Consider the following 24,178-nt stretch of genomic DNA (forward strand, 5'->3'; position numbering starts at 1 on the left):
AATCAACACGAGAAGAAGACAAACAACTGCAACCATACCAACTAAACGATACCGTCTGGCCTCCAACAGAGGGCGTAAACCTACAAACAGTACCAACGCGAGCTGCAGCATGGCTCACATGGACTGTGGGAAAACCAGAACCGAAAAGAATCGACGCATTTGAGATGTGATGATACAGACGTATGTTGAAAATTAGATGGGCTAGTGAGGTAAGGAATGAGGAGGCTCTGCGCAGAATCGGAGAGGAACGGTATATAGGGAAGACACTGACAAGGAGAAGGGATAGGATCACAGGAAATCTGTTAAGAGATCAGGGAGCTGTAGAGGGTAAAAACTATAGAGGAAGACAGTGACCGGAATACACCCAGCAAATAATTGACAGTCGTAGGTTCCAAGTGCTACTCTGAGATGAAGAGTTTGGCACAGGAGAGTTATTCTGGCGGACCTTATCAAACCAGTCAAAAGACAGATGACTCAAAAAAGTATCTTTATCTCTCTGTGTGAGTGACGCACCCAGGAACCATCTAATGTGATTAGGCGGATAAAGTAGTGATCTGGACTGTAGTGACACAGCTACGACATTTTCCCTGCTGTCTCGGTTAGGTGATCTACTTGGATTGGTGGGAAGATTTATCATTTTTTAATATGTCGTACAAGATACCGAAAACTGACTTTCCTTTCGATTGCAATACGTCATTCGTCGAGCTCCATGGCCTCAAAACCTATTTCAATACCTGGTTCTCTACAGGAAGATGTTCTGGGACTTCGTTTTTCACCATTCAAACTTTTTGGACTGAACTAGAAGCATCTTCTTTATATGATGGTGCTTTGCGACCGTACAGTTTCACTAACTACGAAAGAACACCATTGAAAGGGTTTTGAATGACAGTAACTGGGTTCGAGTACTGATATGAATCAACGGCAAGAGGTGAATATTTGTGCCGGACTGGAATTTGCATCCGGATATCTCGTTTAGCGCGAGCTGTCGTCTTAACCGTCGTGGCCATCCGAGCACGTTTCCCATTCGACCCAAATTCGGACATGTATGAAAGAAGTGACACGATATATACAGGGTGTTACAAAAAGGTACGGCCAAACTTTCAGGAAACATTCCTCACACACAAATAAAGAAATGATGTTACGTGGACATGTGTCCGGAAACGCTTAATTTCCGTCTTAGAGCTCATTTTAGTTTCGTCAGTATGTACTGTACTTCCTCGATTCACCACCAGTTGGCCCAATTGAAGGAAGGTAATGCTGACATCGGTGCTTGTGTTAACATGTGACTCATTGCTCTACAGTACTAGCATTGTTGGTGATGTCTTGATTGGGCCCCATGTTCTTCCACCTACGCTCAATTGAGCACGTTATCATGATTTCATATGGGATACTCTAATACTCTACCTGTGCTGCTAGAACATGTGCCTTTACAAGTACGATACAACACGTGGTTCGTGCACGATGGGGCTCCTTCACATTTCAGTCGAAGTGTTCGTACGCTTCTCAACAACAGATTCGGTGACCGGTGGATTGGTAGAGGCGGACCAATTCCATGGCCTCCAAGCTCTTCCGTCCTCAACCCTCTAACATGAAAAGTAAGCGTTTCCGGACACATGTCCACATAACATATTTTCTTTCTTTGTGTGTGAGGAATGTTTCCTGAAAGTTGGGCCGTACCTTTTTGTAACATCATATATATATATATATATATATATATATATATATATATATATATATATATATATATATGTTGTTGTCTTCAGTCCTGAGACTGGTTTGATGCAGCTCTCCATGCTACTCTATCCTGTGCAAGTTTCTTCATCTCCCAGTACTTACTGCAACCTACATCCTTCTGAATCTGCGTAGTGTATTCATCTCTTGGTCTCCCTCCACGATTTTTACCCTCCACGCTGCACTCGAATGCTAAATTTGTGATCCCTTGATCCCTCAGAACATGTCTTACCAACCGATCCCTTCTTCTTGTCAAGTTGTGCCACAAACTCCTCTTCTCCCCAGTGCTGATCAATACCTCCTCATTAGTTATGTGATCTACCCATCTAATCTTCAGCATTCTTCTGTAGCACCACATTTCAAAAGCTTCTATTCTCTTCTTGCCTAAACTATTTATCGTCCATGTTTCACTTCCATACATGGCTACACTCCATACAAATACTTTCAAAAACGACTTCCTGACACTTAAATCCATACTCGATGTTAAGGGGCTCCAGAACGCCCTATACTTGCAATGTTAAAGTAACGCTTATAAATTGCATCTTTCCTCACAAAGTATTTAAGGTAGGAAGTTGAACTTTTTACAGATTTTTTATTGGAATATGGGCTACAACTTAACACAGGGATTTTACAAAATTTTAGTTCAGTTATTAAAGATGATTTTTTTTTCAATTGTAATGAAAATTCACAACATTTTTTTGCAATTTTTTATTTATATATTCAAAAATATACAGTTTTTTGGAAAAAGGCTGTGTTAAATTATGCAGAAGGTACTGTGTAACATTTACTGAAAGTTTGAAACAAATATGTTTGGAAGATCCTTAGAAAACATGTAATTAGTATGAGAAAATAAAAGTTTTGGGAATCGAGCGACAAAAATTGGATTAACTTTTTAGTGCATTCCAGGTCCATAGGATGGATTATCTTCATCCTCTGCAAAACTCCTCCTCCAGCTTCCTCTTGTTCCTCCTCCTGTTTACTCTTGCTTGTATTTCTAGACTCTTTACAGCCCCGTCTGCAGCCCGAAGGCGTTCCTTGTCTAAAGCAAGCATCGCTCGTTGTTGTGTTCGTAGATTTTGCTACCATTTTCTTCAGTTGCAGTTACTGCAACACTGTTCCAGAAGGTGGTCATGTATGAACACTTATCACATTTCAGTTGTATTTCACTAGCAAGTCCTACGTGCTTTATTATGAAGAGTTACAGACCAACTTCACTACAATGAATACATCTTAAACAGTTTGAAAAAATTCCTTTGAGAACCGACACATCAAATATTTCATTCACATCCGATTCGCCCCTAAAACATTCATAGTTTTCACTCATTGAACCAAGCTTCTTCTGTGAAGTATTTTCTTTCCCACTTTGACTGCTATGGGCAGGTGTACTTGAGAGGTTAGGTTCACTCACTTGGTTATCGTCTTTATTGTTTACAGTAATAACACATACCTTTGGCTTTCCAACATTTCTCCTTTTCTTAAAAGCCTTCAGAGGATTTCTAATAACTTTACTTTTACTCATTATTATACTTCAACAAAACAGAGACTCAAGAAACAGAATTAATTACGAATATTTTCGAGATAACGACAGAGTAAATAAACATGAAACAATCGTCAATCACACCAGCGATATATATTGAACCATCACAGGTTAGCCACAACACATACTTTATCTCACACCACTAAAATGTACCTGATGAACGCGGACGTTAATAATAACACCATTTGACAGCAGTTTAACCGCGCCACAGTGGGTCACTCCCATGTAGAACACATTTTAAAAAAAATTTAAAAATAGTTGTAGTCTTCGGAATTGAATAAATTATATATCTATTAAAAGGTAATAGTGTGCAGATTCAGAAAACGCAAAAAAGTAAAAATTGAACTTTTCATGATTTTGAGCCTTTCCTTGCCATTGCCAGTCTACATTCTATATCGTGTCTGCTTCGAAAATCGTCAGTTATTTTGCTCCCCAAATAGCAAAACTCCTTTACCACTTTAAGCGTTTCATTTCCTAATCTAATTCCCTCCGCATCACAAGACTTAATTCGACTACATTCCATTATCCTTGTTTTGCTTTTGTTGATGTTCATCTTATACCCTCCTTTCAAGACACTGTCCATTCCGTTCAACTGCTCTTCCAAGTCTTTTGCTGTCTCTGACAGAATTACAATGTCATCGGCGAACCTCAACGTTTTTATTTCTTCTCCATGGATTTTAATACCTACTCCGAATTTTTCTTTTGTTTCCTTTACTGCTTGCTCAATATACATATTGAATCATATTGAATAGCATCGGGGAGAGGCTACAACCCTGTCTCACTCCCTTCCCAACCACTGCTTCCCTTTCATGTCCCTCGACTCTTATAACTGCCATCTGGTTTCTGTACAAATTGTAAATAGCCTTTCGCTCCCTGTATTTTACCCCTGCCATGTTTAGAATTTGAAAGAGGGTATAACAGTCAACATTGTCAAAAGCTTTGTCTAAGTCTACAAATGCTAGAAACGTAGGTTTGCCTTTCCTTAATCTATTTTCTAAGATAAGTCGTAGGGTCACTATTGCCTCACGTGCACATTTCTGCGGAATCCAAACTGATCTTCCCCGAGGTCCGCTTCTACCAGTTTTTCCATTCGTCTGTAAAGAATTTGCGTTAGTATTTTGCAGCTGTGACTTATTAAACTGATAGTTTGGTAATTTTCACATCTGTCAACACCTGCTTTTTTGGGATTGGAATTATTATATTCTTCTTGAAGTCTGACGGTATTTCGCCTGTCTCATACATCTTGCTCACCAGATGGTAGAGTTTTGTCAGGACTGGCTCTCCCAAGGCCATCAGTAGTTCTAATGGAATGTTGTCTACTCCCGGGGCCTTGTTTCGACTCAGGTCTTTCAGTGCTCTGTCAAACTCTTCACGCAGTATCGTATCTCCCATTTCATCTTCATCCACATCCTCTTCCATTTTCATAATATTGCCCTCAAGTACATCGCCCTTGTATAGACCCTCTATATACTCCTTCCACCTTTCTGCTTTCCCTTCTTTGCTTAGAACTGGGTTTCCATCTGAGCTCTCGATATTCATACAGGGGGTTCTCTTTTCTCCAAAGGTCTCTTTAATTTTCCTTTAGGCAGTATCTATCTTACCCTTAGTGAGATAAGCCTCTACATCCTTACATTTGTCCTCTATCCATCCCTGCTTAGCTATTTTGCACTTACTATCGATCTCATTTTTGAGACGTTTGTATTCCTTTTCACCTGCTTCATTTACTGCATTTTTATATATTCTCCTTTCCTCAATTAAATTCAATATCTCTTCTGTTACCCAATGATTTCTACTAGCCCTTGTCTTTTTACCTACTTGATCCTCTGCTGCCTTCACTACCTCATCCCTCAGAGCTACCCATTCTTCTTCTACTGTATTTCTTTCCCCCATTCCTGTCAATTGTTCCCTTATGCTCTCCCTGAAACTCTGTACAACCTCTGGTTCTTTCGGTTTATCCAGGTCCCATCTCCTTAAATTCCCACCTTTTTGCAGTTTCTTCACTTTTAATCTACAGTTCATAACCAATAGATTGTGGTCAGAATCCACATCTGCCCCTGGAAATGTCCTACAATTTAAAACCTGGTTCCTATATCTCTGTCTTACCATTATATAATCTATCTGATACCTTCTAGTATCTCCAGGATTCTTCCATGTATGCAACCTTCTTTTATGATTCTTGAACCAAGTGCTAGGTATAAGTAAATTATGCTCTGTGCAAAATTCTACCATCTACATCTACATCTACATCCATACTCCGCAAGCCACCTGACGGTATGTCGCGGAGGGTACCCTGAGTACCTCTATCGGTTCTCCCTTCTATTCCAGTCTCGTATTGTTCGTGGAAAGAAGGATTGGCGGCATGCTTCTGCGTGGGCTTTAATCTCTCTGATTTTATCGTCATGGTCTCTTCACGAGATGTACGTAGGAGGGACCAATATACTGCTTGACTCTTCGGTGAAGGTATGTTTTCGAAACTTTAACAAAATCCCGTACCGAGCTACTGAGCGTCTCTCCTGTAGAGTCTCCGTGACGCTTTCGCGATTACTAAATGATCCTGTAACGAAGCGCGCTGCTCTCCGTTAGATCTTCTCTATCTCTTCTATCAACCCTATCTGGTACGGATCCCTCACTGCTGAGCAGTATTCAAGCAGTGGGCGAACTAGCGTACTGTAACCTACTTCCTTTGTTTTCGGATTGCATTTCCTTAGGATTCTTCCAATGAATCTCAGTCTGGCATCTGCTTTACCGACGATCAACTTTATATGATCATTCCATTTTAAATCACCCCTAATGCGTACTCCCAGATAATTTATGGAATTAACTGCTTGCAGTTGCTGACCTGCTATTTTGTAGCTAAATGACAAGGGCTCTAGCTTTCTATGTATTTGCAGCACATTACACTTGTCTACATTGAGATTCAATTGCCATTCCCTGCACCATGCGTCAATTCGCTGCAGATCCTCCTGCATTTCAGTACAACTTTCCATTGTTACAACCTCTCGATACACCACAGCATCATCTGCAAAAAGCCTCAGTGAACTTCCGATGTCATCCACAAGGTCATTTATGTATATTTGCGGCACACCTGAAATCACTCTTACTTCGGAAGACTTCTCTCCATTGAGAATGACATGCTCCGTTCTGTTATCCAGGAACTCTCCAATCCAATCACACAATTGGTCTGATAGTCCATATGCTCCTACTTTGTTCATCAAACGACTGTGGGGAACTGTATCGAATGCCTTGCGGAAGTCAAGAAACACGGCATCTACCTGGGAACCCGTGTCTATGGCCCTGTGAGTCTCGTGGACGAATAGCGCGAGCTGGGTTTCACACGACAGTCGTTTTCGAAACCCATGCTGATTCCTACAGAGTAGATTTCTAGTCTCCAGAAAAGTCATTATACTCGAACATAATACGTGTTCCAAAATTCTACAACTGATCGACGTTAGAGATATAGGTCTATAGTTCTGCACATCTGTTCGACGTCCCTTCTTGGAAACGGGGATGACCTGTGCCCTTTTCCAATCCTTTGGAACGCTACCGCTCTTCTAGAGACCTACGGTACACCACTGCAAGAAGGGGGGCAAGTTCCTTCGCGTACTCTGTGTAAAATCGAACTGGTATCAGGTCCAGCGGCCTTACCTCTTTTGAGCGATTTCTCTATCCCTCTGTCGTCTATTTAGATATCTACTATTTTTTCATCTGTACGACAATCTAGAGAAGGAACTACAGTGCAGTCTTCCTCTGTGAAACAGCTTTGGAAAAAGACATTTAGTATTTCGGCCTTTAGTCTGTCATCCTCTGTTTCAGTACCATTTTCGTCACAGAGTGTCTGGACATTTTGTCTTGATCCACCTACCGCTTTGACATAAGACCAAAATTTCTTAGGATTTTCTGCCAAGTCAGTACATAGAACTTTACTTTCGAATTCATTGAACGCCTCTCCCATAGCCCTCCTCACACTACATTTCGCTTCACGTAATTTTTGTTTGTCTGCAAGGCTTTGGCTATGTTTATACGAGTATTTGCTGTGAAGTTCCCTTTGCTTCCGCAGCAGTTTTCTAACTCGGTTTTTTTACCACGGTGGCTCTTTTCCATCTCTTACGATCTTGCTTGGCACATACTCATCTAACGCATATTGTACGATGGTTTTGAACTTTGTCCACTGATCCTCAACACTATCTGTACTTGAGACAAAACTTTTGTGTTGAGCCGGCAGGCAGTCTGTAATCTGCTTTCTGTCGCTTTTGCTAAACAGAAAAATCTTCCTACCTTTTTTAAGATTTCTATTTACGGCTGAAATCATCGATGCCGTAACCGCTTTAAGATCGCTGATTCCCTGTTCTGCGTTAACTGTTTCAAATAGTTCGAGTCTGTTTGTCACCAGAAGGTCTAATATGTTATTGCCAAGAGTCGGTTCTCTGTTTAACTGCTCAAGGTAGTTTTCAGATAAAGCACTTAAAAAATTTCACTGGATTCTTTGTCCCTGCCACCCGTTATGAACATTTGAGTCTCCCAGTCTATATTCGGCAAATTAAAATCTCCACCCAGAACTATAACATGGTGGGGAAATCTACTCGAAATATTTTCCAAATTATCCCTGAGGTGCTCAGCCACAGTAGCAGCTGAGCCAGGGAGTCTATAGAGACATCCAATTACCATGTCTGCGGCTGCTTTAACCGTGACCTTCACCCAAATCATTTCACATTTCGGACCTCCGTTAATTTCCTTCGATACTATTGCACTTCTTATCGCTATAAACACGCCTCCCCCTTCACTGTCCAGCCTGTCTCTGCGGTATACATTCCAATCTGAGTTTAGGATTTCATTACTGTTTACGCCCGGTTTCAGCCAACTTTCTGTCCCTAGTACTATATGGGCGTTGTGACCGTTTATTAATGAGAGCAGTTCTGAGACCTTTCTATAGACGCTCCTGCAGTTTACTATTAGCACATTAATATTGTTATTCCCTGTTGCATTTTGCCTACTCTTACCTTGCCGCGTCTCAGGAGGCGTCTTGTCGGGCTTAGGGAGGGAATTCTCTAACCTAAAAAACTCCATGTGCACTCCACACGTACTCCGCTACCCTTGTAGCCGCTTCCGGCGTGTAGTGCACGCCTGACCTATTCAGGGGGACCCTACATTTCTCCAACAGATAGCGGAGGTCGAGAAATTTGCACCCCAGATCTCCGCAGAATCGTCTGAGCCTCTGGTTTAAGCCCTCCACTCGGCTCCAATTCCGCCAACCGCCTGTACGAGCTGACGATGACCTCTGAACCCAGACGGCAGGAGTCATTGGTGCCGACGTGAGCAACAATTTGCAGTCGGGTGCACCCAGTGCTCTCTATCACCGCCGGCAGGGCCTCCTCCACATCTCGGATGAGACCCCCCGGCAAGCAGACAGAGTGAACACTGGCCTTCTTCCCCGACCTTTCCGCTATTTCCCTAAGGGGCTCCATCACCCGCCTAAAGTTGGAGCTCCCAATAACTAATAAACCCCTCCCCCGTGTGCCTGCTCGGATCTTGCTGAAGGAGCGGCCACATGGGACAGTGGGTGAAGCATTTAACACCTGGGGTGTACTACGCGACGCACCAGACTCCCCACTGCCGCTGCACTCCGAGGCAGCAGCCTGAAGACGGCTGACCGTGGCCATCAACACGCTCAGCTGTTCGCGAACAGTGGCCAGCTCCTCCTGCGTCCGTACACAGCAGGTACACATGCTATCCATCCTAAGAAATCAATTTACTGTAGAGAGTTAATCAACTTTTAACTAGACTGCTAATTCACTAAAGGCGGCTGATTGTTGACTAAACTGTGATTGCTAGCCACTTCTTGTAGAAAACAATGAAAATAGCACTACCTGTCTCTGGACTGTATTGAAAACAAACTCTAGCACTACTGGCACTATAGTTGACTAAAGGGACTCTCTCTGACTGTATTCAAAACAAACACGAAATCTATGGAACACTATTGTTAGCCCACGACAATTAAAGCTTCCTAAAAGCAAAAACACACGGAAGAAGAACTGACGAGTAAGAAAAATACAGTTATTACCTAAATTAAGGTAGCTCGCTGCACAGCAGACGTGAAGCAGACGGCAGTTACGGTTTCCTCTTTCATTTCTCTCCCCCAATCCATATTCCCCCACTATGTTTCCTTCTCTCCCTTTTCCTACTCTCGAATTCCAGTCACCTATGAGTATTAAATTTTCGTCTCCCTCCAGTACCTGAATAATTTCTTTTATCTCATCATACATTTCATCAATTTCTTCATCATCTGCAGAACCAGTTGGCATATAAACTTGAACTACCGTAGTAGGCATGGGCTTCGTGTCTATCTTGGACACACTAATGCGTTCACTATGCTGTTTGTAGTAGCTTACCCCAACTCCTATTTTTTTATTCATTATTAAACCTACTCCTGCATTACCCCTATTTGATTTTGTATTTATAACCCTGTTATTCACCTGACCAAAAGTCTTGTTCCTCCTGCCACCGAACTTCACTAATTCCCACTATATCTAAATTTAACCTATCCATTTCCCTTTTTAAATTTTCTAACCTACCTGCCCGATTAAGGGATCTGACAGTCCACGATCCGATCCGTAGAACGCCAGTTTTCTTTCTCCTGATAAATACGACTTCTTGAGTAGTCCCCGCCCGGAGATCCGAATGGGGGACTATTTTACCTCCGAAATATTTTACCCAAGAGGACGCCATCATGATTTAACTATACAGTAAAGCTGCATGCACTCGGGAAAAATTACGGCTGTAGTTTCCCCTTGCTTTCAGCCGTTCGCAGTACCAGCACAGCCAGGCCGTTTTGGTTAGTGTTACAAGGTCAGATCAGTCAACCATCCACACTGTTGCCCCTGCAACTACTGAAAAGGCTGCTGCCCCTCTTCAGAAACCACACGTTTGTCTGGCCTCTCAACAGATGCCACTCCGTTGTGGTGGCACCTACGGTACGGCCATCTGTATCGCTGAGGCACGCAAGCCTAAAAAAAAAATGGTTCAAATGGCTCTGAGCACTATGGGACTTAACATCTAACGTCATCAGTCCCCTAGAACTTAGAACTACTTAAACCTAACTAACCTAAGGACATCACACACATCCATGCCCGAGGCAGGATTCGAACCTGCGACCGTAGCAGTCTCGCGGTTCCGGACTGAAGTGCCTAGAACCGCATGGCCACCGCGGCCGTCCGCAAGCCTCCCCACCAACGGCAAGGTCCATGGTTCATGGTGGTAGGATGTATATATATATATATATATATATATATATATATATATATATATATATATATATATATATATTAGAATAAATCGTCGCAATGTGGCTCCCCCTCAAAACACAAAAAATTAATTAATGTCAGGTGCTACATATATGGGCTACGCCGTTTTGTTTTGGCTCATCTAGCGATGTGCTACGCCAGTACGTCACCGGAATTTCAACAAGAAGAAAAAGAAGAAGAAAGGAAGATTAGGGTTTAGCGTCTCGTCGACATTGATGCCATTAGCCACGAAGTCCAAGCTGCGATTCTTTCGAGGATGGGGAAGGAAACTGGCCGTGCCTTTTGGAAGGAATCATTCTGGCATTTGTCTGTTGAATCGATATAGGGAAACCACGGAATACGCAAATCTGGATGGCCGGACGGGGATTCAGACCGCCGTTCTCCGGAATGCGAGTCGACTGTGCTATCCACGACGTCACTCCGCGTGTGTTTACCACGATTTGTGAGATGCACCTGCAAACAAACAAGAAATTAATGTAGTAATCTCGACATTATAACTCAGTAGTACAACCGATGGGACTATAGACTTCGGAGTGTCTTATTTTGAATGAAAAATGAGAGCTTCAAGAATTCGAAAAGGCAGAAAGGAATACTTGGAGGGAAATTATCGGACCACAGAAGACTTCTCATGGTACTTAGAAGAAAAGTCAAAACGAAGAACTCCACAAGTACTTTGAAAAGATCATAGACACAGTGCGGAAACTGAGGTTGAAGCTCTACTAATGATGATGGCTGAATGCAGAATAACCAATAGAATCTTCAACTACATTGTGCGATTAAAGTCCTAGTATATATGGGTATATGAGGTGAAGAGGATTGCAGTGGAAGTTGGAATTACACCACAGACGGTCCGCAGTAGAAGGAAGTTCACAAGCAGAGTTAACAGGATAGAATCATTTCACCAGAAATCTCCAGGCAGGAGGCCCAAACGGATCATTTCTCAGAAGCAGAAAAAAGGAACTGAAAGAATGAAGAGATTTTTGGAGAAGAAGAGAAGCCTAGAAGTCTTAAGTTCTTTGCGGCCGATAGTTAGGCAAACTCAGAAATGGAAAGAAAAGAAACCTCAGGCAAGGTGGCAAATCATATTTACTGCTCCGTTTAGGACTGTTAGTTAGCTGTATGGTTTGGTCAGAAGCCACAAATGTGGAATTTTTTCCGTAAGGTGTAACGGAAGTTCTAATGCTGCTTCCATTTTATTATAGGATGACAAGCTACACTGCCTCACTCTCTTTCTATATCTGCATTAGTTATTGACAACAAAGAAAAGAGTTGCTAAATCTATTAATGATGCCTCCAATGCGTGCAGACAATCTGTCTTCTGATGGTACCGAGTACAAGTCATTCGAAGTCGTCGGGGAGACTAAAAAGAGCGCCAGCTGCAGCTGATAATAGGACAAGACGTAGGAAGTCCGGGCGTCTCGCCGTCCATTTGTCGGCTCGCCACATCGTAATCGAATCCTAGCCTTTCCCCAGCAGTCCGCACTCATTTCGGCCCTAGCGTTCTGCGTCCGTCCACAGAGAAAGAGGACACGAAAGAAGGACGCACAGTTTGCATTCCCATCATACTTGGTCCCGGACTCCGGTTACACCTCGAATTTCCCGTCCCTCTCCATCAGGAGTCAGGAGTCTGAGGGTGTGTGTGTGTGCCGCGGCACTCTAGGATTTTCATTACCGTGGCAGTATTACCGTTCGTAATTTACAGACGCCAGATGTAATTTCCAAGGAAAACAACGTTGAAATTAATATTGAAATAATGTTTGCACCTTTTATGGAACAGAGACCACAGACAAAAACAAAGGTCACGAAGTAGTCTTGAAGCGTAGAAACTCATGTTTACTGATCATTTACATCAGGCACTAAATTGTAAGGAGTGGAGATCTAATATATTTCGATTTCAGTGGGGTACCTGTCTAATAACAAGAATTTATTGCGAAACAGTTGCAGAACTGCCAAACGAATACGTAAATAAATCACTAACGAAACTGTGATCAGTCCTGCGACGGTGGTGAAATGTAGATAAAAACGAAGCGTTCGTTTCTTCAGCAACATTCCCCTGTGCCGGAATGAATCAGTAGAATTCCGATTAATAAAGGGCTCAAACATACATTATATGCATAAATGTAAAATTTTTGGGATTATACTTAAATCAGGAAATAAAAAAATAAGTTTGATGTGAGTATCTCGCCAGATATCTGCACTTTCATTCTTTTTATTTCTTTATTTACGCGTCTAGTTCCATAGGACCAATTTGGAGAGAAAGTCTCCAAGGTCATGGAACGTAACAGTACATGAAATTACAACATAAAAGTAATAACAGATCAAATAAAATGTTCAGTAACCCAAAAAATTTAAGCCGTAATTTTAAGTAAACGCAATCAATAATATTACATAAGAATCTGGGTAATTTACCAAGGAACTCCTCAAAAGAATAGAAGCAGTGATCCACGAGGAAACACTTCAGTTTAGATTTGAAATCATGTGGATTACTGCTAAGGTTTTTTGAGTCTTGTGGTAGGTTATCAAAAATGAATGCAGAAGTATGCTGCACACCTTTCTGCACAATTGTTAAGGAAGTGCAATCCAAATACAGACTGGATTTCTGCCAAGTATTAAGTGAGTGAAAGCTGCTGATTCTTGGGAATAAGCTGATGTTCTTAACAAGAAACGACAGTAAAGAATATTATATCGAGAAGCCAATATCAAAATACCTGGACTAGAGAAGAGGGGTCGACAAGAGGTTCGCGAACTTACTACACTTATTGCTCGAACTGCCCGTTCCTGAGCCAGAAACATCGTTTCAGAATGGGAAGAGTTACCCCAAAATATAATACCATATGACATAAGCGAATGTAAATACTCAGACTAATTTTCGTGTCGAATGATCACTTACTTGAGATATCGTTCGAATAGTGAAAATCGCAGCATGAAGTCTTTGAACAAGACGCTGAACGTGGGTTTTCCAAGACAGTTTACTATCTATCTGGACATCTAGAAATTCGAACTGTTCAGTTTCACTAATCATATGCCCATTCTGTGAAATTAAAGCGTCGGTGTTTGTGGAATAGTGTGTTAGAAACTGTAAAAACTGAGTCTTGCTGTGATTTAGCGTTTGTTTATTTTTTACATGTCATGAACTAATGTCATAAACTGCACTATTTGAAACAGAGCCAATGTTGCACACAACATCCTAGTGTCGTCAGCAAACAGAAATATTTTAGAATTTCGTGTAACACTACAGGGGATATCATTTATATAAATGATATCTTGCGAAGTGTAAACTGGAGGCATCGAAGGAAATATTGCTCATGTCTTTCACGTGGCGTCCAGAATTAACGTAAGACTTCGGCTTGATTCCCGTTACAAATAAAATAAATTTTAGAGCGTGACTTCACGTACCCAACGATTCCATAAAGCGGTACCAAATTCGTCTGGCGCAGTATTCGGGTTAGTGATATTTATTAACAGTGACAGTGACACATGAACAATTAAGAATACTCCAGCAGGGACTGAGTAAGCGCTGCCTCATGGCGGTAAGACACCGAAGAAGTGACGAACAACGGTTTTACTTAATTTTTCTGTTCCTGTTAACGCACACCTCTAAACTGAAAATCGCATTGGAATAGTCTGAGGCCTCTCACCCCCGTCCGACCGTCCTTATTTATGTTTTCCGTGATTTCCCTAAATCGCTTCAGGCAAATTCCAGGATAGTTCTTCTGAAAGGGGACGGGCGACTTTCTCTCCCATCCTTCCCCAATGTAATTTGAACTGATGACCTCGATGTTTGGTCCCCTCCTCCAAAATCAACCAACCAATCAACCAGCTGAGGCCACCCTATAGAATGGGCACGTTGAATTCCGTTTTAAAAATAATTTTGTTTGTAACGGAAAACAAACTGGTGTTTTTCTTTTATACTAGGCATCGTATGCAAGGCACGATGAAAAGTACACTACTGGCCATTAAAATTGCTACACCACGAAGATGACATGCTACTGACGCGAAATTTAACCGACTGGAAGAAGATGCTGTGATTTGCAAATGATTAGCTTTCCAGATCATTCACACAAGGTTGGCGCCGATGGCGACACCTACAACGTGCTGACGTGAGGAAAGTTTCCAGCCGATTTCTCATGCACAAACAGCAGCTGACAGGCGTTGCCTGGTGAAACGTTGTTGTGATGCCTCGTGCAAGGAGGATCAATGCGTACCATCTCATTTCCGACTTTGATAAATGTCGGATTGTAGCCTATCGCGATTGCGGTTTATCGTATGGCGACACTGCTGCTTGCGTTGGTCGAGATCCAATGACTGTTAGCAGAAAGGTGAATACGGAACGCCGTGCTGGATCCCAACGGCCTCGTATCACTAGCACTCGAGATGACAGGCATCTTATCGGAATGGCTGTAACGGATCGTGCAGCCATGTCTCGATCCCTGAGTCAACAGATGGGGACGTTTGCAAGACAACAGCCATCTGCACGAACAGTTCGACGACGTATGCAGCAGCATGGACTATCATCTCGGAGACCATGGCTGCGATTACTCTTGACGCTGCATCACAGACAGGAGCGCGTGCGATGGTGTACTTAACGGCGAAACTGGATGCACGAATGGCAAAACGTCATTATTCTGGATGAATCCAGTTTCTGTTTACAGCATCATGATGGTCGTATCCGTGCTTGGCGACATCGCGGTGAACGCACATTGGAAGCGTGTATTCGTCATCGAATACTGGCGTATCACCCGGCGTGATGGCACGAGGTGCCATTGGTTACACGTCTCGGTCACCTCTAGTTCGCATTGACGGCACTTTGAACAGTGGACGTTACATTTGAGATGTGGTGCCACCCGTGGCTCTACCCTTCATTGGATCCCTGCAAAACCCTACATATCAGCATGATAATGCACGACCGCATGTTGCATGTCCTGTACTGGCCTTTCAGGATACAGAAAATGTTCGACTGCTGCCCTGGCCAGCACATTCTCCAGATCTTTCACCAACTGAAAACGTCTGGTCAATGGTGGCTCGTCACAATACGCCAGTCACTACTCTTGATGAACTGTGTTATCGTGCTGAGGCTGCATGGGCAGCTGTACCAGTACACGTCATCCAAGCTCTGTTTGACTCAATGACCAGGCGTATCAAGGCCGATATTACGGCCAGAGGTGGTTGTTCTGGGTACTGATTTCTCTATCCACCCAAATTGCGTGAAAATGTAATCACATGTCAGTTCTAGTATAATATATTTTTCCGATGAATACCCGTTTATCATCTGCATTTCTTCTTGGTATACCAATTTTATTGGCCAGTAGTGTACTTTCGTGCTTCTTCCTTAACTGAGATCGCCACCTACGAACCCGCTAGTTCTTTCCGTCGGGAACGGCCAAAGAGAACAAGCTAAGAAGGATCGACACTAGAGGACAAGTTGCAAGGATTACTGCTGCAGTTGCAGCAGTGCTATTAAGTCCCAAGCTAATACAACTTTGCAATCGTGACATAATCGGAAAAAACACTCAAATATTTGTGACAACAGCGAGGAAGAGTTTCTGTTTCGGTGCTAGAAATTCGTTGCCTCCTTTCTCGCGTCTTATTGGTTACGTTCATGTATCGTTCCACACTCTACGTGACACTGACGCGTCGCCAAGCTGTGAGAAGTTGAGAAACACCGCCGTGACTGCCGCTCGCCCTGATCTAGACTTTTGTCGTCCAGATCGGAACCCAATGGAACACCTTTGAGATGCGTTGGACTCCGCGTCCAACGTCACTACCTTCTCAGGTCACCGATTATAAGGAAGAACGAGGTGCCAAAAGTTGAGACCCCCATCGAAAACAGTCATAAGGGCAAGGGGTGGTCACTTCCCATTTAATGTTCACTAAACAGTGTCCGGTGCTTTTGACTAAAACAAAGGCAGACAGAAGTGTATGTCTTTGCACCTCTGTAGAATCGAAGTCTGCTCTTGAGTAACGTTCAGTACATTATTGCTCCACCGTGTGGATTGCTACATGCTTAGATGCTACGAGGGTTGCCCAGAAAGTAATGCTCCGCACTTTTTTCCTTCAGCAATTCTTTATTGAACATAATGAGAATTACACAAACGAAAGAATGATGTTTTATCTACACACCCTATTTTTCCACGTAGTCTCCATCCCGTCAAACGGACTTCCTCCTGCGCGAAACGAGAGCGTGTATGTCCTGTCGGTACCAATTCTTGTCCTGGTGGCGGGGCCAGTGTTTCCCTCATCGTCCTCAAAATGTCTTCCACGAGTAGCATCCTTTAATGGCCCAAACAAGTGCAAGTCCGAGGGTGGTGGTGGTGGTTAGTGTTGAACGTCCCGTCGACAACGAGGTCATTAGAGACGGAGCGCAAGCTCGGGTTAGGGAAGGATTGGGAAGGAAATCGGCCGTGCCCTTTCAAAGGAACCATCCCGGCATTTGCCTGAAACGATTTAGGGAAATCACGGAAAACCTAAATCAGGATGGCCGGAGACGGGATTGAACCGTCGTCCTCCCGAATGCGAGTCCAGTGTGCTAACCACTGCGCCACCTCGCTCGGTGGCAAGTCCGAGGGGGCTAGGTCAGGTGTGTCTGGTGTGACGGCCGTGGATAGTCCCCACGGCCGCTAGAAATCGTCGAGCTCCGACGAACCGTCTTCTGATGACCTCACCCTCGGTGTCCAGCGACTAACTGTACGTCTGTTGATAGCAGATGCTCCATAGACTTTGCACAAGCGTTTGTGAATATTCCCCACAGTCTCTTTCCCTGCTGCGATAAATTCAATGACGGCACGTTGTTTTTAGCGTACATCACCTACTGTCCTGCAGCTGCGCTATCAATCGGAAATGACGAAAACTTGACGAGCTCACTCAGGAAACTTCAAATAAAACATACGTAACGTTTCGCATTTGTAACATTGTTTTCTGCTGAGAAAAAAATGTGGCGCATTATTTTCTGGGTAACCCTTGTATTTGCCACGTTACCTACAAAGTAGTGGAGTCATAGCCAAGCATTTCCTGTGCAATGACGGTCCTCCAGTGTGCGGCGACACCCCGGGTCATGACAGCAGGTACAGGACGGTCGGTTGATTATGTCTTTCTGGAAGAAAATGTTCACTAGTGTGGCGATGTATCAATTTCTATGCTAATCTGATTACAGTCGCAAAAAATTTCATCCGTGCTCCAGTGGTAACCCTGCGAGATGACTGCTTTCCGAGTTTCATAAACTAGCGTGGGAAGTTGACAGGATTTACAGTAAAAACATTCCAGTGACCTACTCACAGGAGAATGATGCCTTATACAAGAAGGCAGTAATCTGCCTTTGTATAGAAAAGCGCATACTCCACGTAAAGACCACTGTTACCCTCCGCGGTGCAGCTCACAATGTATGATACTTGAAGCAAACACTGCAATAGTGTGGTGTGATCGTGCATTATCGTCTTGAGAGACGAACCAATAACTGAATTGTTGGCGGTAGGATTAAACAGTAAGTTGGAGATCCTGTTACAGTACTGTAATGTCTTTGATTACTGTCGATAGAGATGAAGGCGCTAATATTAGTGCGTAATACCGGCCCAAAACACAACTGCTCCTGCTCCCTGCTAGGTCGTGAAACTGCGTGCCCTTGATGTGGGTTGGTACTTGGCTGCTTCTACACTCATCCACGATGAGCAGCAGGAGTCAGGTAAATACAGCACTCTTTACTGAAGAGAACCCGACGCCATTGATCCAAGCTCCATTGCATTTTCTTCCCGTAGCGCGGCACTGTTGGATTGTTACTGTTATTGTATGTATAAGCCACAAACATTTTACGGTATTTACGCATCGTTCAATTTGTGACCACCGAAATCACTCCGTCTGTAATTCAGTCACGTTGCGATTGAATACATGTACCGGGTGGCTATAATTAAATTGCATCTATTAACGGAGGCCCAGTGTGGGTCGTAATTACCGTTAATGGGGGACCGATTTATGCTGGAAAAAAATTAATTCAAATTTTAACGACCACATGCAGATCTGACCCAGAAAATGCCAGAAAGACGTACAGAAATGTTTCCACATGCAACGGATTAGGAAGTGGACGTGGACAGAAAAGGCCAAATAAGTGATAAATACATTACGTTGTTAGTATTATTAAGCTCTGCTTACACAGTTTTTTCGTTGGGACCACCAGAGACGTCGACGAGATACTGCATCTGTAAAATGGCGTGGTCAATAGTTGCTCGCAGCAGTTCCGGTGGAATCTGAGCAACATGTTCCGGTATACTGGCCTTCAGATCGGGTATAGACCGAACGTATCCCTGGTAAACGCGTTCCTTTAGATATACTCAGAGCCAAAAGTCACATGGGTTCAGATCAGGTGATCCTGGAGGCCATTCATCTGCAAAACCTCTGGAGATAATTAGTTTTTGGAAGGTTGCACTAAGCACATCTTTCACTGGGGGACATAAGGCGCTGCCTCGCAAAGCAAGAACCACATGCCGTATAAGGAGGTCTCGATAACGTGTAGACATCGCGGTAATCCTAACATGCCTCCTGGGTGTTTTCTCTTCAAACAAGAACGGACCGAGGATAAAGGTGCTTGTGAATCCAGTCACATATGGCGAGTGCAATGTCTCTCCGTGGAAGGCCCGAAGTTTAACATTACGTCAGATTCGGAAGTTTTGTGTATTCACTGCACCCTGTAGTTTAAAATGTGCCTCGCCACTCCACATTTCATCAATTTTGATCCTTGCCAGAAACCTAAGAGCAAATCCAGAACATTGCTACAGACCATGAGGTTTCAGTTGCTGCACCGTCTGGATTTTATACAGATACAAGTGTAAAATAGATTGGAAAAATTTCCGTACTGTTGACTATGGAATGGGAAATTCTGTTGACACTGTACGAACATTAACACTATGTGGGGCACTTGCTGCATTGATCTATTGCAGCAACAACAATTTGTCAATAACTTCCACTTCCAGGTGTCACACCAAGATAACGTGTGTTTATGAATTTCATTATCACTGCCTTGGAACAATGTTATCAGGCCTCTCCTCAGACATTTCAGCTCGCGATACTCTCTCAATGCAGCACTATAATAGCTGTTGTTCACATAAAACAGTTACACTAACAGTGTATGGTCTCTCTTCTCTATAGCCATACTGTTCACTCATGTTATGACTTGTCAAACGACAGCTTGAGTACCGTACCTTCATACAAACGGCGCACATTGTCAGATTTATACCTGGTGGCCAATATTGGAACTGTTTTTTTTCCAGCGTAAATCTGTTCCGCATTAACACATTAGCATATCTGACAAGTTTTACTCCCATACGAATGCTACAGCCAACACTAGACCTCCGTGAGTAGCTGCACTTTAATTTTAACCATCTAGTACCTTCGTAATGGCACCTAGGGCAGTAATTGGCCGTATTGAAAATGGTTCAAAAGGCTCTGAGCACTATGGGACTCAACAGCTGAAGTTATCAGTCCCCTAGAACTTAGAACTACTTAAACCCAACTAACCTAAGGACATCACACACATCCATGCCCGAGGCAGGATTCGAACCTGCAACCGTATCGGTCGCGCGGTTCCAGACTGTAGCGCCTAGAACCGCTCGGCCACCCCGGCTGGTGGCCGTATTGAGACGGCTGTTTGTTGTCTATGTCGACGCAGCTCTCCCTGTTGACTTCATTTTCCTAGGGGAACCTATGAAGGTTTGTCGGTAGCGGTTCTTAGTTCGTGTTGGTGATCGTGATCTTCAGTGTTTTGTGTCTCACGATTTCGATTAAAATTTCGAAATACTCCGCCATCATTTATAACAGTTCAGTGGGCAGTATCGTTGAGGCAAAGTGTGCACGACCTAACCTTGAAATCATACTCTGAGGCAGGTTTACTGAGCACATGGAACGTGTCTGCCTCTCACCTCGACTCGTTTCACTGATACACTATGTGATCAAAACTATCCGAACACCCGCAAAAACATACGTTTTTCATATTAGGTGCGTTGTGCTGCCACCTACTGCCAGGTACTCCATATCAGCGACCTCAGTAGTCATTAGATATCGTGAGAGACCACAATGGTACGCTCCGTGGAAATCACGGACTTCGAAAGTGGTCAGGCGATTGGGTGTCACTTGCGTCATACGTCTGTACGCGAGATTTCCACACTCCTAAACATCCCTAGGTCCACTGTTTCAGATGTGATAGTGAAGTGGAAACGTGGAGGGATACGTACAGCACAAAAGCGTACAGGCCGACCTCGTCTGTTGACTGACAAAGACCGCCGACAGGTGAAGAGGGTCGTAATGTGTAATAGGCAGACATCTATCCAGGCTATCAGACCGGAATTCCAAACTGCATCTGGATCCACTGCATGTACCATGACAGGCGCGAGGTGAGAAAACGGATTTCATGGTCGAGCGGCTGCTCATAAGCCACACATCACGGTGGTAAATGCGAAACGACACCTCTCTTTGTGTAAAGAGCATAAACATTGGACGATTCAACAGTGGAAAAACGTTGTGTGGAGTGACGAATCACGGTATACAATGTGGCAATCCGATGTTAGGGTGTGGGTATGGCGACTGCCCGGTGAACCTCATCTGCCAGCGTGTGTAGCGCCAAAAGTAAAATTCAGAGGCGGTGGTGTTATGGTGTGGTCATGTTTTTCATGGAGAGAGGTTGCACCCGTTCTTGTTTTGCGTGGCACTATCACAGGAGAGGCCTACATTGATGTTGTAAGCATTTTCTTGCTTTCCACTGTCGAAGAGTAATTCGGGGATGGCGAATGCATCTTTCAACACGATCGAGCACCTGTTCATATCGCACTGCCTGTGGCGGAGTGGTTATACGACAATAACATCCCTGTGATGGACTGTCTTGCACAGAATCCTGACCTGAATCCTATAGCAGACCTTTGGGATGTTTTGGAACGCCTCCAGCACTTGACTGAACGTATGCCTGCGAGAGTGGAAGCTGTCATCAAGGCTAAGGGTGGGCCAACACAATATTGAATTCCAGCACTACCGATGGAGAGCCCAATGAACTTGTAAGACATTATCAGTCAGGCGACCGGACACTTCTGATTACATAGTGTACATTAAGATGACACTAACCTCTCAGCGAAAGAGTCAGACATGTATCCATACAGGTATCGATCGTGTACTGCCGTGTGCAGCGTTTTGGTCTAGCTGGACACGTGATATGTTACATGGCAGGCTCTTTGGTTTGTGACAGTCAATCAGACAGGTTCCCACAAGAATTCACTTTGAACTCGGCACAGTGGGTCCAACTTACTCGTGCGTTTGCCTCTTGGAATTGTCCTAGGTCTACTTTACTACGCACTTGCAGGCTGCTGTTTCACTTCACGCTGCTACAAATCTGTTGGTTAGATCTCTACATGCTATTGGCGTAAGCGAAGCTCTGCAAATGCACTCGACTACGTTCACGTAGAACGAAGTAGTTTTGTTGATTTCGCGGCTAAGCCTGGTGACTTACGCACAGCAGATTTACGTGGTGTCTCTCTTGCAAACGGAACTCAGTTCTTTGTGGATAGGTTTGAGTCGCGTATCCATGTGAACTGGAATATCGATACAATCTAATTCCAATATTAGTAAATGTATTTCAGTACACGTCAGTGTACTCAGTAAAAGGAGTTGTTTTCTACCACAGTAAATTATTAACAAATCTTGTGTCGCAGTGCCCTTTTTCCTAATTTTTTTTTTTTTCGCCGCTAGCGCGTGCTTATGTAGGCTCACCGTCTGCAACAGATCACACTATGGTAGCTTCCCTATTTAATGGCACCTCCACTAACATGCATCCTGTGCATTTTGCAAGGCCTCGGGTATTATTATACACTGCCTTAGCGGCCACTGCTTCGGTCTCGTTTGCGTAGTAATTAGAACGAAAACAATTTTATATGAGGCCTTCTGAAAAATTTATGTATTGAAGACTGGTTTCTCGTTTTTTCTACGCACTTCTGGGAAAGCAGATTTTTAGTGATGAATGTTAAATAGCTTTTCTTAACTTAGTTCACAAATTGTAATACCTCCTTAACTTTTCACGCTAATGAAGGCCATGGAAGCATGATCTTTTCCGAATGTTCTGGGAGTCTCAGGTTTTGTTAAGCCTGCGTTTTCAGTTCTTATGGTGGTATTTCCATAGAAAGGTTCATTCCTAGTACATTTCTAACCGAGAAGTCAAATACCAGTTTTCATAGCTTTAGATTTAAAAATTTTTTAATAAAGTAAAATAGTTTAAAAAAAAAATTTTGTACCCTCTTTTACTTCCTTGGGTTGAATCCCTAACAGCACTTAAACACTAAATTTTTATATCTGAGAAGCCAAATACAAATTTTCACAGATTTAGCTTCAAAAATGCTATGAAATATTTTTCCATAAGTCCCCCCCCCCCACCTCCTCCCCATTTCATTCTCTTAGGGTTCAATTTCCTAAATCAACGAAACACGTATTTTTTAATTTCCAACCGAGATGTCTAATACTGATTTTTACAGATGCAGCTTTAAAATTCCTTTAGCAGTCCCTTAAGTTTTATTTATTTCTTTTAAACCTAACACCCACTAATTCACCCCCTTTGGGGTTGAATTCACAAAAATGCTGAGACACGTAATTTTTTTATTTCTGACTGAGAAATAAAATACCAATTTTCAAAGTTTTAACTTTATAATTTTCCTAATCTAGTTTCATAACTCACTTAATAGCGACATGTTTTCAAAAAAATCAGTCCGCCTGCATCATTTCCGCTTCGCCCGTCGGGCGACTAGGTTGTGCTATCAGTTCCGCCTCTACCGTAGCGCTGCGTGTTTTCCTAGTGTCCGTTTAGTGTCGTGTTGGTCTCCGTGCGCGTCGCATCGCTGATTGTCGGTTAGTGTTTGGTGTTCGTGCGGCCCTTCCTGTCACGGCGTCGTCTCGCGCCGTGATGTCCACCGTGGTTCCCACGAAAATTCCGCGTACAGGTACTGTCAGCTTCACATTCGTCAAATCCACGCTTCACGTCCAGCCCGGTTCTTTGGAGATATATGACTGGTTAGTCGATACGGTTAAAGTCACTACTGGTCAGGTACGTACTGCAGCGAATTATATGTGTTTTTTTGTTTCTTGACCCGCTCCAGTTTGATAGAATACGCCCTTGTCACGGTTCTCAGGTACCCTTTACGCACTGTGAAGGTTCCACTAGTATGGTTCTCTTGGCAAATGCAGAAGTGATTTATACGAATGTCCGGGTGTCTATCCTTTCTGTTTTCTGAGGCCCGTTTTGCTTGCTTGTGGGGAAATACATCATATTCTAAGGGAACGCATGTCTGCTCGGCACCGCTTAAAGGCCTGTAGTGGTATTCGGTCGGCGGAAATGGTCAAAAAACATATTCCTTCTCATCTACAGATATGAGTTTATAGGGTCCATATTACGTTCAGTGGCCAAGAAGGAACATATTGTTGTAATCAAAACGGTCATTTCCGTATTAATTGTCCGCGGCGTGTGGTGGTATTAAAACCTACATACGAATAGCGTAAAAAATTGACTTTAGCTGATCTCCCGGAGGGATCTGACTGAATCGTTCCCTGTTACTGAGGGACGCAGTGATCCGTTGACCGACAACGCCAGTGGTTTTTCCCC

The sequence above is a fragment of the Schistocerca americana genome, chromosome 2, assembly GCF_021461395.2.
Source record: "Schistocerca americana isolate TAMUIC-IGC-003095 chromosome 2, iqSchAmer2.1, whole genome shotgun sequence".
Classification (NCBI taxonomy): Eukaryota; Metazoa; Arthropoda; class Insecta; order Orthoptera; family Acrididae; genus Schistocerca; species Schistocerca americana.